Source organism: Cervus canadensis, chromosome 4 (genome assembly GCF_019320065.1).
Source record: "Cervus canadensis isolate Bull #8, Minnesota chromosome 4, ASM1932006v1, whole genome shotgun sequence".
Classification (NCBI taxonomy): Eukaryota; Metazoa; Chordata; class Mammalia; order Artiodactyla; family Cervidae; genus Cervus; species Cervus canadensis.
The window spans coordinates 76,504,989-76,519,352 of NC_057389.1; the positions used below are offsets into that span (position 1 = coordinate 76,504,989).

General features: G+C 39.6%; 1 non-coding gene and 1 pseudogene across 1 annotated transcript; both read right to left on the bottom strand.

The window, feature by feature from the left end:
- LOC122440897 overlaps window positions 1–14,364 on the bottom strand; it is a 52,221-nt pseudogene that overhangs the window by 6,639 nt on the left and 31,218 nt on the right.
- Window positions 6,246–6,317, bottom strand: TRNAY-AUA. The gene has a single exon. It is a non-coding gene; the product is annotated as a tRNA-Tyr (tRNA).

Here is a 14,364-nt window from a genome sequence, read left to right on the forward strand (position 1 = left end):
ACGCATGTTCACATGAGTTCCTTGAATAAGGAGAATCTAAATGCTGTCCGGTGGGAAAATGTTATCCTCATTGCTCTTTTCCCTCCCTTCTCCAAGACATGACTCATAGACATTATAGTTCTTGGTTTCCAATGTGCTCATTTGAAATAAATGATGATAGAATTCAGTGAATCATTTAAAGCCACTCAAAACATTTTTTAAAAGGGTTTACAGTTAACAAACCACAATTTGTCATCACAAATTTTAATCAGAATAGATGAAATAATAAATGCCTTTGAAGAGACAGGAAGACCCAGAGACCTGGAAAACTTGGCTTTGTTGCCGGATCATTTGGCCCTCTGCTTCCTGAGGGGGTGGAAAGAGAACTAGACTGGCAGTTAGAGGCCTGGGGCTCCGATCCTGGCTTCACTGTCTCTTAACTCAGCAGACTTCAGGCAGCCAGTCATCCTTCCTAAGCCCTTATTTCTTTATTTGTTGAAAAGCACAGAAAAACAATTGTACCCATTTTCTTTTCTTATATGAATGGTATGGATTCTTTACCAATCAGCTTCCCTGGCAGCTCAGTTGGTAAAGAATCCATAACCAGCAAGCAGCCTCAAATCCTTAATCTCTTCTCCCAGTGCCCCTCTGTCACAGGTCTTAAAGCCTGGATTTCCAACAAGAACACGTCTCTCAGACTAGGGCTCCTCCAATCTTATATTTTTAAAAAATTCCCTGAGGCCTATGGTTTTGGCTTTCTCATCCTCTACTTCTTATCTTTGCTATTTTCATCAATATTTTTTGTTCTTTCACCATCATTCTCCCTTGATCATCAAAGCCCTGGTCCTGGGTCACTATCATGCTCTCCAACACGTCTTCCTATTCCTCCGGTGACTTTAGATGTATAGTTAAGAGCCCAATGGGGGTGGAGGGAGGGATACATTATGGGTTTGGGATGAACATATTACACTATATATGAAAAAGGTAACTAACAAAAGGACCTACTACATAGCACAGGAAACAGTGCTCAATATTCTGTAATAACCTATAAAGGAAAAGAATCTAAAAAAGTTATCTACATCTATATAGCTAAATCATTTTGCTGTATACCTAAAACTAAACAACACTAAATCAACTACACTCCACTTTTTTTTAAAAAAAGAGTCCATTTAACATACTGTTGCCTTAGTTCCTTAATTTCCTCATCTACAGTCACTTTCTTTCTTACTCATAGGATCACTTGGTCATCCCTAGCTGCACCATCTCTGTAGTCTTAATTCATATATCCCACATTAGAGATACAAATTTCCTTTCTCCCAGAATGTTTGTTCAACACCTCCCACTAAACTTGCCTTCTGACCTCACTGGAGCCTTCAGGCCACTGATGCCTCTACTCCCCCCCAGCCCACTAGTCCTCTCCTCCCTTCACTTCCCCTACATCCAGCTTGGATTGCATTCTTTATCATTTCAATAATTCTTGTAAAAATCCTTTTGCCAAGTACCTTGTACTCCCTTATTTTCATATTACACATTGCAACATGCTAATCTTAGATGAAACCATTTAGATGGATGCATTTCTCTAGTAACTAGCAATGTTGAGCATCTTTTCATGTGCCTTTTGGCTTTTTTTTTTTTTTTTAAATACTGAGCCCTGTGTGCATGAGTGCTCAGTCGTGTTAAACTATAGCCCACCAGGCTTCTCTGTCCATGGGATTTTCCAGGCAATAATACTGAAGTAGGTTGCCGTTTCCTCCTCCAGGAGATCTTCCCAACCCAGGGATCAAACTCATGTTTCCTGTGTCTCCTTCATTGTTAGGCAAATTCTTTACCACTGAGCCATCTGGGAAGCCTGTAATATTGAGCTGTGCTTGCATGTGTGTGTGCTAAGTCACTTCAGTTATGTCCAACTCTTTATGATCCTATGGACTGTAGCCCAACAGGCTCCTCTATTCAAGGGATTTCCAGGCAAGAATATTGGAGTGGGTTGCCACGCACTCCTCCAGTGGATCTTCCCGATCCAGGGATCCGAACGCACGTCTCTGTAAGTCTCCTTCATTGGCAGGTGGGTTCTTTACCACTAGCACCACCTGGGAAGCCCAATATTGAGTTGTGTAAGCTGTTAAATGTTTTGAAGAAACCCAAATCATCCTATAGACTTAGATAAGACCTGTATGTTTATTCCAAAAAAGAGACAGTTACTATAAGGTAGACTCGTTTCCACATATGGATCCCAGTCTTGATGAGAGGCCAATCTCACAAGGAGAAGAGATTGTCGCTGGTTAAGTACAAAAAAGTAGGGGAGAAAAACAAGAATAGCACCACACAGCAACTGTGATATCCCACACTAATATTGCTGAGCTGCTGTCCAAAGAGAAGAGCTACATTGATGTCAGGCCTCAGAGCTTGATTGTCACTGTGTGTGTACTGCTTCAAGGCTACTCTCTTTGGCCACGTATAGTTAAGTCTTTCCACTGTGAAAAGATTAGAGCATCACTCTTGCATCTTCCCCTCTCACCCTAGAAATGCTTTTATATATTTTATATAGCAGAGAGTTCACAGGGCATATGAGAAAGCACAGAATGTGGAGGGCGGGGAGGGGCAGAATTGCTTAAGCTTAGAAAGGCAAATCATCCAATTTTGCCAATTATTTCTGCAATACTCCAATGTATGAACCACAATTTATACACCACTACCATTAAAAACTGCAGTATCTGTATGCAGTTGTAAAAATAATTGAACTATGGATTTAGACAGAAACTAGTGGTGAGACAAGACCACTAAACTTAAGAAAAATTTATTTAGTGTACATAAACAATAAGTCAGAAATCTTTCTAACACCGTCAGGTAATCAGTATGTCACAGCTTTCCCCCATGAGGGGAAACAAAATCTAATGATCATTGACTCCATCTGAAAACAGCCACAATCACATCAACAGATGGGTGACTGTCAATTAGCCATTTGTTAACCAGTGTGGATGTCTTGGCAGCTCTCACGCAACCTCAACAAAATGAAGGAAGGAAGGCATGAACAAGGATGAAGGGGTGAATTCTCCTTGATCATATTTTTAATTTTTCACAGCAGCTTGTATTCTTGATAGAAAATAATTTGATGGGAAAATGATAAGAGAAAAAGAGACTCTTATCCAACATAAATGGGGGCCCTTTTTCCAAGACTTTTACGGATTGCTAGGTTTCTCAGAAAAGTACCTTTTTAACTTTCAATGTGCTAATATCAGAAACATCAAAGGAAGAGATTATAGCCTTAAGCAGTTGTCTGTAATTATTTAACTTATTAACATATTAATGTATAGTAAAATTTATTCAGCTTTTTCTTCTAATAGCATTGGTTTTCATGCCAATTTCCTCATTAGATGTTGACAAATGTTAATGTTCAAGGGCAAATCTGAAGGTTTAAATTAGAGAAAACTATCTCTAAAAAAAAAGCATACCACCTTTAGACCAAAATATATGAGAATCACCAAGGTGCATGTTAAAAATGCAGATTCCAAGACATATCTCTGTAAATTTTAATTTAATGGAACTGAGGTATGGAATTCCTGAGGTCAAGGAATATGAATTTAAGTAAGTACTCCAGAGGATTTATCTGAAGAGCACACCTTAAGAAAAGCTGTCATGGAAAAAGAAATTTGGATTACTCCTACTCTTTAAATGTATTAGTTTAAGAAAATTAAAACCTTGTTAGCTCCTAAAAATGTAGTACAAAAGCAAGGCACAATATTTTAATATCCTGAATTTTTTGTATGATTTATTACCAGAACATTCCAGTAGACTCTAGATCCCATGTTTCTAATTTTAATGTTGGTAATAATCCCCTGAAGGTCTTGTTAAAATGTTGATTATGACTCTTGGGGTCTATTGCAGGGCCTGTGGTTCTGTGCTTCTAATAAGCTCCCAGGTAATGTTGATGCTGCTAGCCTGCAGGTCATATATTGAGTAGCAAGGTTCTAGATAGTGGTACTCAAATTTCGGCATGCATCTGAACCAGCTAGTCAAAACATGAATGGCTATCTCCACCCAAGTTTCTGATTCCCAGAGGCAGAGGCAGAGACTGGACTGATGAGGTTGCAAGTCAAAAACTACTGGCCACCACCAAAAGCTCCAAAAGGCACACATACAAAATGTATTCTCCCCTAGATCCTCCCCAGGAATCCAGCCCTACCAACACCTTGAGTCTGGAGTCATGCTGGAGAATTAACATTTTTAATAAATTCATCGGTGGTAATGATGCTGCTGATCTGAGGACCACACTTCATAAATTACTGTTCTAGGCCATGTGCTCAGTTGAGTACGACTATTAGCAACCCCATGGACTGTAGCCACCAGGCTGCTCCATCCATGGGATTTCTCAGTCAAGAATACTGGAGTGGATAGCCATTCTCTTCTCCAGGGGATCTTCCCAACTCAAGGATTGAACCCGCATCTCTTGCATCTCCTACGTTGGCAAGTGGCTTCTTTACCTCTAACGCCACTCCCCATAGTCTTGGGGAGGTACCATCGCTAAGAAATACCTTTCAGAACTTAGACTTTCCCCTTTTCTCAAACTCTTTAAAGAGTTCTGGCAAATAACAAAAGCAAAGTATCTCCACAAATCCTAGAGAACATCACCGTCACTGTCTCCTGTTATTTCCCTTTTCTGGTCCTTTGGGAAACAGAAAGGACATGAGCAATAAAGGAAAGTACATGTGTTCAATTTAAAACAGATGAATAAAGACTCATTTTAGGCAGAGATAAGAAGGGTTTGTGTACTTGGATTTTATAATTTATTTTAACCCTAGTACAAAGCTTTGAAACAATGTTACTTTCCTCTAAAATGTATAACCTAGGGACCATCAGACAAAAAAAAAGTCCTTTTTGTGATGGAACATGCCAGCATTTGTATGGGGCTTGAGCTAGTCACCACCATAACCTGGCTCAGGCTCCCCTGGAGAGACTGAAATGTCCACATTTTTGTTGTTGTTGTTCCTATGAGTTAAAGAATTGAGGGTCTTATTGAAATGTGTTTTACCTTGTAGGGCTAACCTGTAAACATCATTAATCTCCACCTTGGCTTCAGTGCTAATCAACAAAGAGCTTTGAGCATCTACCATGTGCCACACACAGGTCTCGGCACTGGAGATACTGTCATCAATAAGAATGACAAGATCTCAGCTCACATGGAGCTCACACTGAAGGTGGGGAGGGAGCTAGTAAATAAATAAGATAACAAGGCCATTTCTGAGAGAGTAGTCAATGATGTGGAGAAAACAGTGTGTGATGATTTTTTTTTAAGGACTGCTTCCTTACATTGGATGGTCAGGGAAAGTTTCTTTGAAAAGGTAATCAGTAAGCTAAGGCATGAATGACAAGAAGAAGCCAGCTGTGGTGGTCATCAAATTACCTAGCCACAGTCACTTTTACTATTTTAGTGCATTTTAGGACATAGGAGACACTTTCTGATGAGGGAGGAACAAAGAGAAATCAGGAAAGTCTAAAGAATTGGGGGCTGCTTTAGTAATGGGACTGGTGGATTTGTGGGCTGCCATAGAGGCCTTGGGTTGCCAGAAACTACATGAGGGCATGAGTTTTTGGGGATGTATTATATTCTGGACCACACCTCTCAACTATTTTTGAAATTCATGCATTAAAAATAGTCAGACTCCAATCTGGCGAGGTTCTAACCCCAACTGAGTCATTGCAATGGTGAAATACTTAATTATTTTCAGGTTTGAGCAGCTGTGAGGCCCAGCCCCACAGGCACACACTTCAAAGACTTGGCAGTTGTTCTCAACTTTTCCATTTCTGAAGCAACAAAGAGCAGACTGAACTTCTGCCAGGCTGGACAATATGGTCAATCAAAGTTTACTAAGGATCCTGACTAGGCAGATCCATGTCTGAGATTCTTTGGTGAATTCAAAAGAACAGTACACAGTATCCCAATGTCCCAGCTCAAAGTGCACCGAGCAACCCATTCTCTCTCCCTCCCCTGCAGTGCCCCCCCCCATGCCAGTTTCTTCCCATCATTCATTTGAATAGATTCAACTTTAAAGGCAAGTAGAATTTTCTAGTCATTCAAGAATAATAATTGACTCACATCTTGCTGATTGGTTTATCATGCTTCAAAGTGAAAGAAAGTGAAAGTGAAGTCACTCAGTCATGTCTGACTCTTTGTGACCCCATGGACAGTAGCCTGCACCAGGCTCCTCCGCCCATGGGATTATCTAGGCAGGAGTACTGGAGGGGGCTGCCATTTCCTTCTCCAGGGAATCTTCCCTACCCAGGGATCGAACCCAGGTCTCCTGCATTATAGACAGACGCTTTACCGTCTGAGCCACCAGGGAAGTCATGCTTCAAGTTTACTGTCAAAAGGTATGGCACTCCATGTTCTGAAGGGTTTCCATTCACAGGTGGAGAAGACAGGAAGAGCTTGGATGGCAGTTGTCAGTACCAGCATTGGCCTTGGTTAAATATGTGAAGAGAGGACATTTTCTATGAAGTCCTCTTCTATCTGCCTTCCTCTCTTATTCTTCATCCTCTCCCACAAGGTCCCAGAGCTTGCTTCTGGGGAACTCGCTTTCATATTTGACCTCCATTAACAAATTCTGAAAATATTTTCATTCTCCTTTCTCCATCACTGTCTGTATCTTTCCCATTTCTTCAAATCTGCATTAGGTAACTGGTTAATCTGAAAAGTTAGTTCTAGAACAGTGCCACTCAAAGTGTGAGGCTCCTACCAGCAGCATCAGCATAACATGGGAATTTATTAAAATGTAAAATATCTGCCCATCCCCAACCTAATGAATTCTGGGAGAGGGAAGTAGTAATTGGTGTTTTCGGTGTGGTTTATATGATCCTTATACAAACTTGTAACTGAGAGACACTGTTGCAGGGTATAAATAAGAGATCATGGATTATCGTCACTTCCAGATGTCATATATTCTGCTCTTTAAAGAGGCCTTGGAAGTCTTATTCTAAAAGCATGGCTATGTGAAAACTGGACAGAAGACATCCTATTGTATACCGTGAGAGTTGGACTGTGAAGAAAGCTGAGCACCGAAGAATTGATGCTTTTGAACTGTGGTGTTGGAGAAGACTCTTGAGAGTCCCTTGGACTGCAAGGAGATCCAACCAGTCCATCCTAAAGGAGATCAGTCCTGGGTGTTCATTGGAAGGACTGATACTGAAGCTGAAACTCCAATACTTGGGCCGCCTCACGCGAAGAGTTGACTCATTGGAATAGACCCTGATGTTGGGAGGGATTGGGGGCAGGAGGAGAAGGGGACGACAGAGGATGAGATGGTTGGATGGCATCACCAACTCGATGGACATGTGTTTGAGTGAACTCCGGGAGTTGGTGATGGACAGGGAGGCCTGGTGTGCTGCGATTCACGGGGTCACAAAGAGCTGGACACAACTGAGCAACTGAACTGAACTGAACTGAACTGAACCATCCTACACAGTAGCCCTTGGTTCCCAAGGCCCGTGAGAACCATATTGATGACAGAGAGGCTAGTTTCAAATAGGGACCTTGGAATGTGGACTCAGAAGCCATCAGAACCTCTTGCTTGAAGTTCCTGACAGGTAGATTAGAATATCGTGGCACTCAGCCACAGCCCCAATGTTCAGAAGAGAGAGAAAAAGAGCTCCTGAAATATCCTCCCTCATGATGCTAATGGCCCACCTCTAATGACACATCATTTATTGAATTGAAAGGAGTTCTGATATGGGCAAGGTGTTATGACCTGGCAATTTATTTTACTTCTTGGTGTCACAGACCTGTTTCTGTGGGCCCAGCAGGGTCAAAGAGCTTAAAATGTTATCTAGAATAAGACAAACATGTTATTTTCTTCTTGCTTTATTCTTCTATTTTTTTTTTCCTTAATGATTAATTAAGAGACATTCCTCTTCTTGAGAAATTTGAGATGAGGCTGTACCAACCATTATGGTCATTCATAATAGCTAATGTCTACAAAATTAAGCTTGGTTGGGAATCCATGGGCCGGAATTTCCAACTAAAGAATTTTTACTAAGCCTATGTACCGCCACCCCCCTCCCAAATCTTTTCTGTACCGTATCATCCTCTCAGGCATAAATTTTCCACCAGAGAAGGATTTAGCCTTCTCTGTAAAGTCTTTTAGGATGATGTGTCTTCTGGCTGGCAGTGTTTGAAAGTCAAGCAAACAAGCCTTCCAGGGCTCACATTGAGTTAAGAAAACATTTTCTGCATGACATTTAGGGCCAAATTAGGGACCAAAGTCCTCATTCTTTTACTCAAGACTAGGTTTATGTCTCCACAGGCAATGTGAAATGGAGTGTGGAGAAATGATCTCATGAAATAAATTAATTTAGACAGGATGCCTATTTTGTTCATACCCCACAGAGAGAGAGTGTGTGTGTATGTGCATGCCTGTGGGCTTAAGAGCAGGTTAGGGAAACAGTAACAATGAAGAGATGAAGGGAAAGAGCTCTAAGTAGTGGTAAGATCAGGCTTTTCCTCTAGGCATTACTACTTACCAATCATATGACCTTGGGCAAGACTTCTTGAGCCTCTATTTTCTCGACTGTTAGATGATTTTATGAAACCCATTTGACTACTTCCCAGGGTTGTAAGGAATAGGATAATTAACAAATGTATTCCATATAGATATATCAAAGTTGAGTGTTACTGTCATTAACTATCCCAATATTTGCACCCAATTCTGTAGACACACATTTTCTGGGGGATGTGTTCACACACCATGACTTTGAACTTTTATTCTCTCCCACCCAGACATTGGAGCCACACACTTACCAGCACTAGATGAACTTGCTGTCCCAGTAATGATCCTAATCATAGCTGCCCCCAGAACAAGATATCAGAATAGGAAATTGAATCTGAGATTCTCACATGGAAGGCCAAGGCATTAGTCATGGTGAGCACACTGGGGGTTTTTCATCTGAGTTTGACTGGTTGGGTTCATGAAATCACTTTCATTTTTCATCAGGAGATTCCAAGTTTTATATATTTATTATCCCTCTCATTATTTCACAGCCAGCAGCATATTTAACTTGTAGCAGTGCCTAACTTGGAATAATTTTGGAAACCACAATGCTTATGAGGCATGGCTTACTGGGGCACCAGCAAGCAAATCTTGCTCTTTATTAACATACTGGGTTAAATATTGCTTACATTTGCACCCTGATGTGCCCTGTCATTTCAGCTTTTTTTCTCCTTAACAACAACCAGAGAACATGGGGATAATTCAACCTGGGCCTCCCCACCCCCCTGTCTCTACCTTGTCACAGTTTCAAGTAAGCTGGTGCAAATATAATTTATGTAACTCCCTGTATTCATACTGAAAAGTATTGACCATTGAGTGGCAACGGCAATAACAGTTATTTTCATGGCAGATGTGCTTCAGTGAAATATAGTACAGGGTTGCCTCTGCCTCCTTCAAGCCACAGTCTACTCTTAAAAAATTAGTGTCCATGGGTGGTTGTCAATATAGATCAACCTAAGGGGGAAAATATGTTCACTGAGAAGTTCTTTGGCCTGAGACTATAATACACAAGGAACATGGTGATTACAGATGGATTTTTGCCTCTTTCTATGTTTTTATTCTTTTCCTACACTGCCCCCTCTGTGAGTTCATTTGGCTCATATTTTACTAGTGTAGCCATAAAGGAGTGAGTTAAGGTCACCCAATTTATTTAATAAAACACAATTTAAGTCTCTGCCTTCAGAAATAAAATGTCTATATGTTTCACTTAGCGTTATTTTTATAAATTTAATGAGATTATTGAATTAGCACATTTTTCGCTAGTAGGAAAGATTTAGGTCATTTCTCTGATTTCCCATTCAGGCAGTAATATGAGATGGAAGGAGGAGGAGGAGAGTGGTAGTATTAGAATAAGAGAAAGAGAAAAAGGAGAAGGTTAAGAAGGAAGGTAACATTTGTGCTAATTCACTTCAGAATCAGGAGGGTAATATAGAATCTTATACAAGAAGTATCTGGAATGTGACTCTTGTGTATCCAAAGGACCCTAAGAAATCAGTCACACTGTTCTCTTTACCTCACCCTGGAAATTCATGACAACACCACTGTTTAAAAATCTCAGAAAAAGACAATCCTGTAACTTTCTGAGTTTAAACTGGGCTAAAAATGGAGTTGTTGAATTGCTTTATTCCAGCATGTAGCACAATGCCCAGAACACTAAAAAAAAAAATTTTTTTTTTAATAATGCATGAGTGAACAGAGAATATTTCCCTTGGATCTGTCCTAACTAGCTCAGGGCAGTATAGTAAAATGATTATGAATTAGATCATGAAGCCAAATTTGGTTTCACATCTCAGTTCTGCTATTTCTTTGACCATTAACTTTTTTTTTTTTTTTTTTCCTTATCTATGAAGTGAAGATATTAGGGTCTCTTCGTTGGATCATGGTGAAGATTGAGTAGACTCTTCTTAGAATAATGTGTGATACAACCGAAGTGCCTTCAGGGCCACCATGCTGTATAACTCTATGGAACACTCTCCACAGCACATCTACATGAGGAGCACTACCTCCCCCACAGAGTTGTGCAAGGTCACTCAATAACCCTGATCCTTTGCTATTGCTATTATATTATTTTATTATTATTTTCATATTCTGCTTAGGCCTGTTTTTCCTTTGTCTTTTTATTAATATCTAAAAGCTATGCAGAGAAATATTAGCATACATTATGTGAAGTGGAAGGGAGAAGGAAATGGAAAACCACTCCAGTATTCTTGCTTGGAGAATCCTGTGGACAGAGGAACCTGGAGGGCTGCTGTCCATGGGGTCACACACAGTCGGACACGGCTGAAGCGACTTAGCATGTATGCATGCATTGGAGAAGGAAATGGCAACCCGCTCCAGTACTCTTGCCTGGAGAATTCCAGGGATGGAGGAGCCTGGTTGGCTGCCGTTGATGGGGTCGCACAGAGTCAGACACGACTGCAGCAACTTAGCAGCAGCAGCCTGTGAAGTGAAAAATAAGGAATACCTTTTGTACATAAAGAAGAAAATAAAAGCATGTTCTGTATTATGTCTCTTTTAAAGTAGTTTCCTTCTCCAGGACAAACATGTGGAAAAACCATCTTTATTAACAATGAAGATCTCTTCATTCAGGTAATAGCAATACATTTGGCTCAGGACCAAGTTAGTCTTTTCAGGTTGAGAATGTGCATAATTGCCAGCCTAAATGTTATTCTGTGATAGCCTGGAAGAAAGGAACAGTGTTGAGAGAGATACAAAAAAAGGCTGACCAGAAGTATGTCCAACAAAATGTCCAGATCACATCACCAGAAATTAGGAACCACTAATCAGCTAACAGAACAAAACAGAAACCACCATAATGCCAATCCCTTCTGACTGACCATAAGTTTTGCCTCATCAGAAACACCCAAACTGCCTAAAGAGCACAGAAAAACTAGTTTCCACCCTCTTGAGTTCTAGCCACTCCTTCTCTCTCAGTCTTCACCTCAGTGTCCCATCATTGCTTACAAGGACAGCTTCACAAACAGAAAGATGTTTTTTTTAAAAAAACTATATAAAGGACCCAAATTAACTTTAGAAACTCAAATTCTTTTCAGATGGAGAATTCATTTCCTCCAAGAAATGTGCATTTAAAACTTGTTAACAAAAGTCTTCTCAGAAGCTGAAGTTTGTCTTTTACTATTTTCCACAAGGTAATTAAATAGCCACTCGCAAAAGTCCAATGAGGAAAGGAAGATGCATAACCAAGAGGAAAGATTTTATTTTTTTATTGCCACTATTAGATCTTAAAAGCAAAAAAAAAAAAAAAAAAAAAGACACACACATTGTTCCTCTCCCCAAATTATTATGTAAAAATGGCTGGATAAATGGGGATTATAATCCCTAGAATTACAGAGAAAGAAAAAGAGAATGGGAGTGATTTCTTTCATGCAATCTGTTTCTCCTATCACACTACCTCAATGAAACATGTGACAGAAGAAAACGCTAAATTCTGGGTCAATCTCAAGTTGCCATTGTCTAAAGTCAAAAAATGAGGAAGAAATGAAGAGACAAGGAAAAGAGAGAAGGGAAGGAAGGACAGTAAGAAGGAAGGGAAAACAGAAGGAAGGGAGGAAATGAAATTGGAGGTAAGACATTCAGTATATTTGCTTTCTGAAGCAAATAATAGAAAATGCATAAGAGATTAGCCCCCCCAGGGTTGTTGCATCAGGTGCAGAAGAAACTTTCCATCTTCTCACTCTTCATCCTTGGCATGTAGACTTTTATCCTCGAGGTAATGAGGTGACCAATCACCTGTAGAAATCACATTCACATTTGAGACAAAAATAAGGCAAATAGGCCCAAAGCCTTTTTGAAGGGCTTTGTCTTTTTATTTGTAACAGGAAACCAATCTTAGACTATTTCCCTTTATATCTCATTGGCAGAACTGTGCCTGGTGACCAGCACTGGGTGAGGCAAGTCTAGGGGATCGCAGATTTCCATTTCTGAGTTAGAGAAAAGCAAGGAAAATGATTGGGAATGAGTGTAGATTCAGCCAACCCAAGTCAGCAAAATGGACTACAACAAATGCATTTGAAATGAAAGTAACTGAATTAAATTAGAAACCTTCCAGAATGCCCTTAACTGTCTTAGAGCAACATCTGTTCCTTCTAAACACACAACTGTTCCTTCTCTGTGCAGGGTAGATGATATGGCTCTGGGAAATCTGGAGAAAGGGAATATTTGCAATTGATCGAACCCAGTTGATTGGGCTCTATTCTAACCTTTGTTATACTGTATGACATAGGGATTAAGAATATGGACTTTGGAGCCAAACAGGCCAAGGTCAAATTCTGACTCTGTCACTTACAAGCTGTATGACCTTGGATAAGTAATGGATTAGTTTCTATAAAATCCTATTTGTTCAGAGTAGTTCAGCGTAAATCAGATAATTACGTAAAACATCATGGCAGATTCTGCCAGCTGTGCGTCACTTCCTTCACATGGTAAAATTGTACTTGGAAAACAGCTGCCAAGGCATTGACTACATTTCCCAGAACTTTGTCCAGCCAGGTGCAGTCATGTGACTAAGTCCCAGCCAACAGAATTTTAAGCAAAATGACACTTTTCAGCCCATAAACGCTGCACAACACAATCCCCTATGCTAAATTTCCACTTCCTGCTTACTGTAATGGCCCCAGAGAGACCCTTGGAGACCACACAGACTACTGTGAATCTGAGTCCCTGAATGACTGAACAACTAACCCAGACTTTACCTAAGAGAGAAATAAACTTTGACATTCCTCAAGCCACTAACTTATTCTTTAGTCTCATTACAGTAACTTCACCTGCCTAAACGTTGGTCCTGGCACACAGTAAGGCCCCAATAAATTGTACCTACCCTCCAATAATCAGGAAGAAGGAAATGTCAGTGCAGTTTTTTTTTCCTCTGTGATGAAATCATGGTATTAACACAAATGAGCAACTGAATCTTTTTCCCAGTTCTAAAATTCACTAAGTTATTGTTTTACAGAGAACATTGCATGTTTATTAAATTAACCTTTTTAAAAACCATTGAGCACCTAAGGCTAAATTCTAATAGTTTAGTGAAAAATAATATAATGGTGAGTGTTGACACAATTACCACATTACTCTTACACAAGAATTCTCAAGCAAAGTCTGTTGTTATTGAAGAAATAATAAGAATACACTAAGAAAAATCAAGGAATAAAACCCTTAGGGGAGTTCTCTAATCATATAGTTTCAAGTAAAACTCTAGTGATTCAATCAGAGCCATATTGACTTTAAGAAAATAGTTACTTAAGTAATCATATTTGAATTCCATTCAAGTAAAAATATTTAACATGCTCAAGGTTCAAATATTTTAAATCATAAAAATAAATTACCCAACTACACAATGATAGGAGAATTTGGCGGGGGAGGGGGTTGTACATCTTTTACTTGTTAGTTTTTTAAACCCCTGAAGACTTTCCTTTCAGTAAAAGAATTTATGTAAAATATGCTTCCTCTCTTTTGACCTCTCCTCTCACAACAAGGTAGGAGAGTGCTTTATAGAATAGAAAGTGAGGCAGTTATATATACATACGTATCCCTTTTTTCACTCACAATTTATAAATCTAAATTAGCTCTTCTTGCTCTGGGAAGCATTTTAGAGCAGTCCTGAAAGAACTAACCGACTTGAAGCACAGAGTATCATGGATTCTTTCGATGCATGATGTATGATAATTAAACAGGGACATTTGATTTTTTCTTAAAGTCAGTGTAGATATTCTCCTTCTTATAGAAATCAGTATATGAGTATAGTATATATGAGTATAAGGATGTAATCTAATAAACAACTTGCTCTCTCAAGTCCAAAATGAACATACTTTTCTTTTTAAAAAGGTGCAGT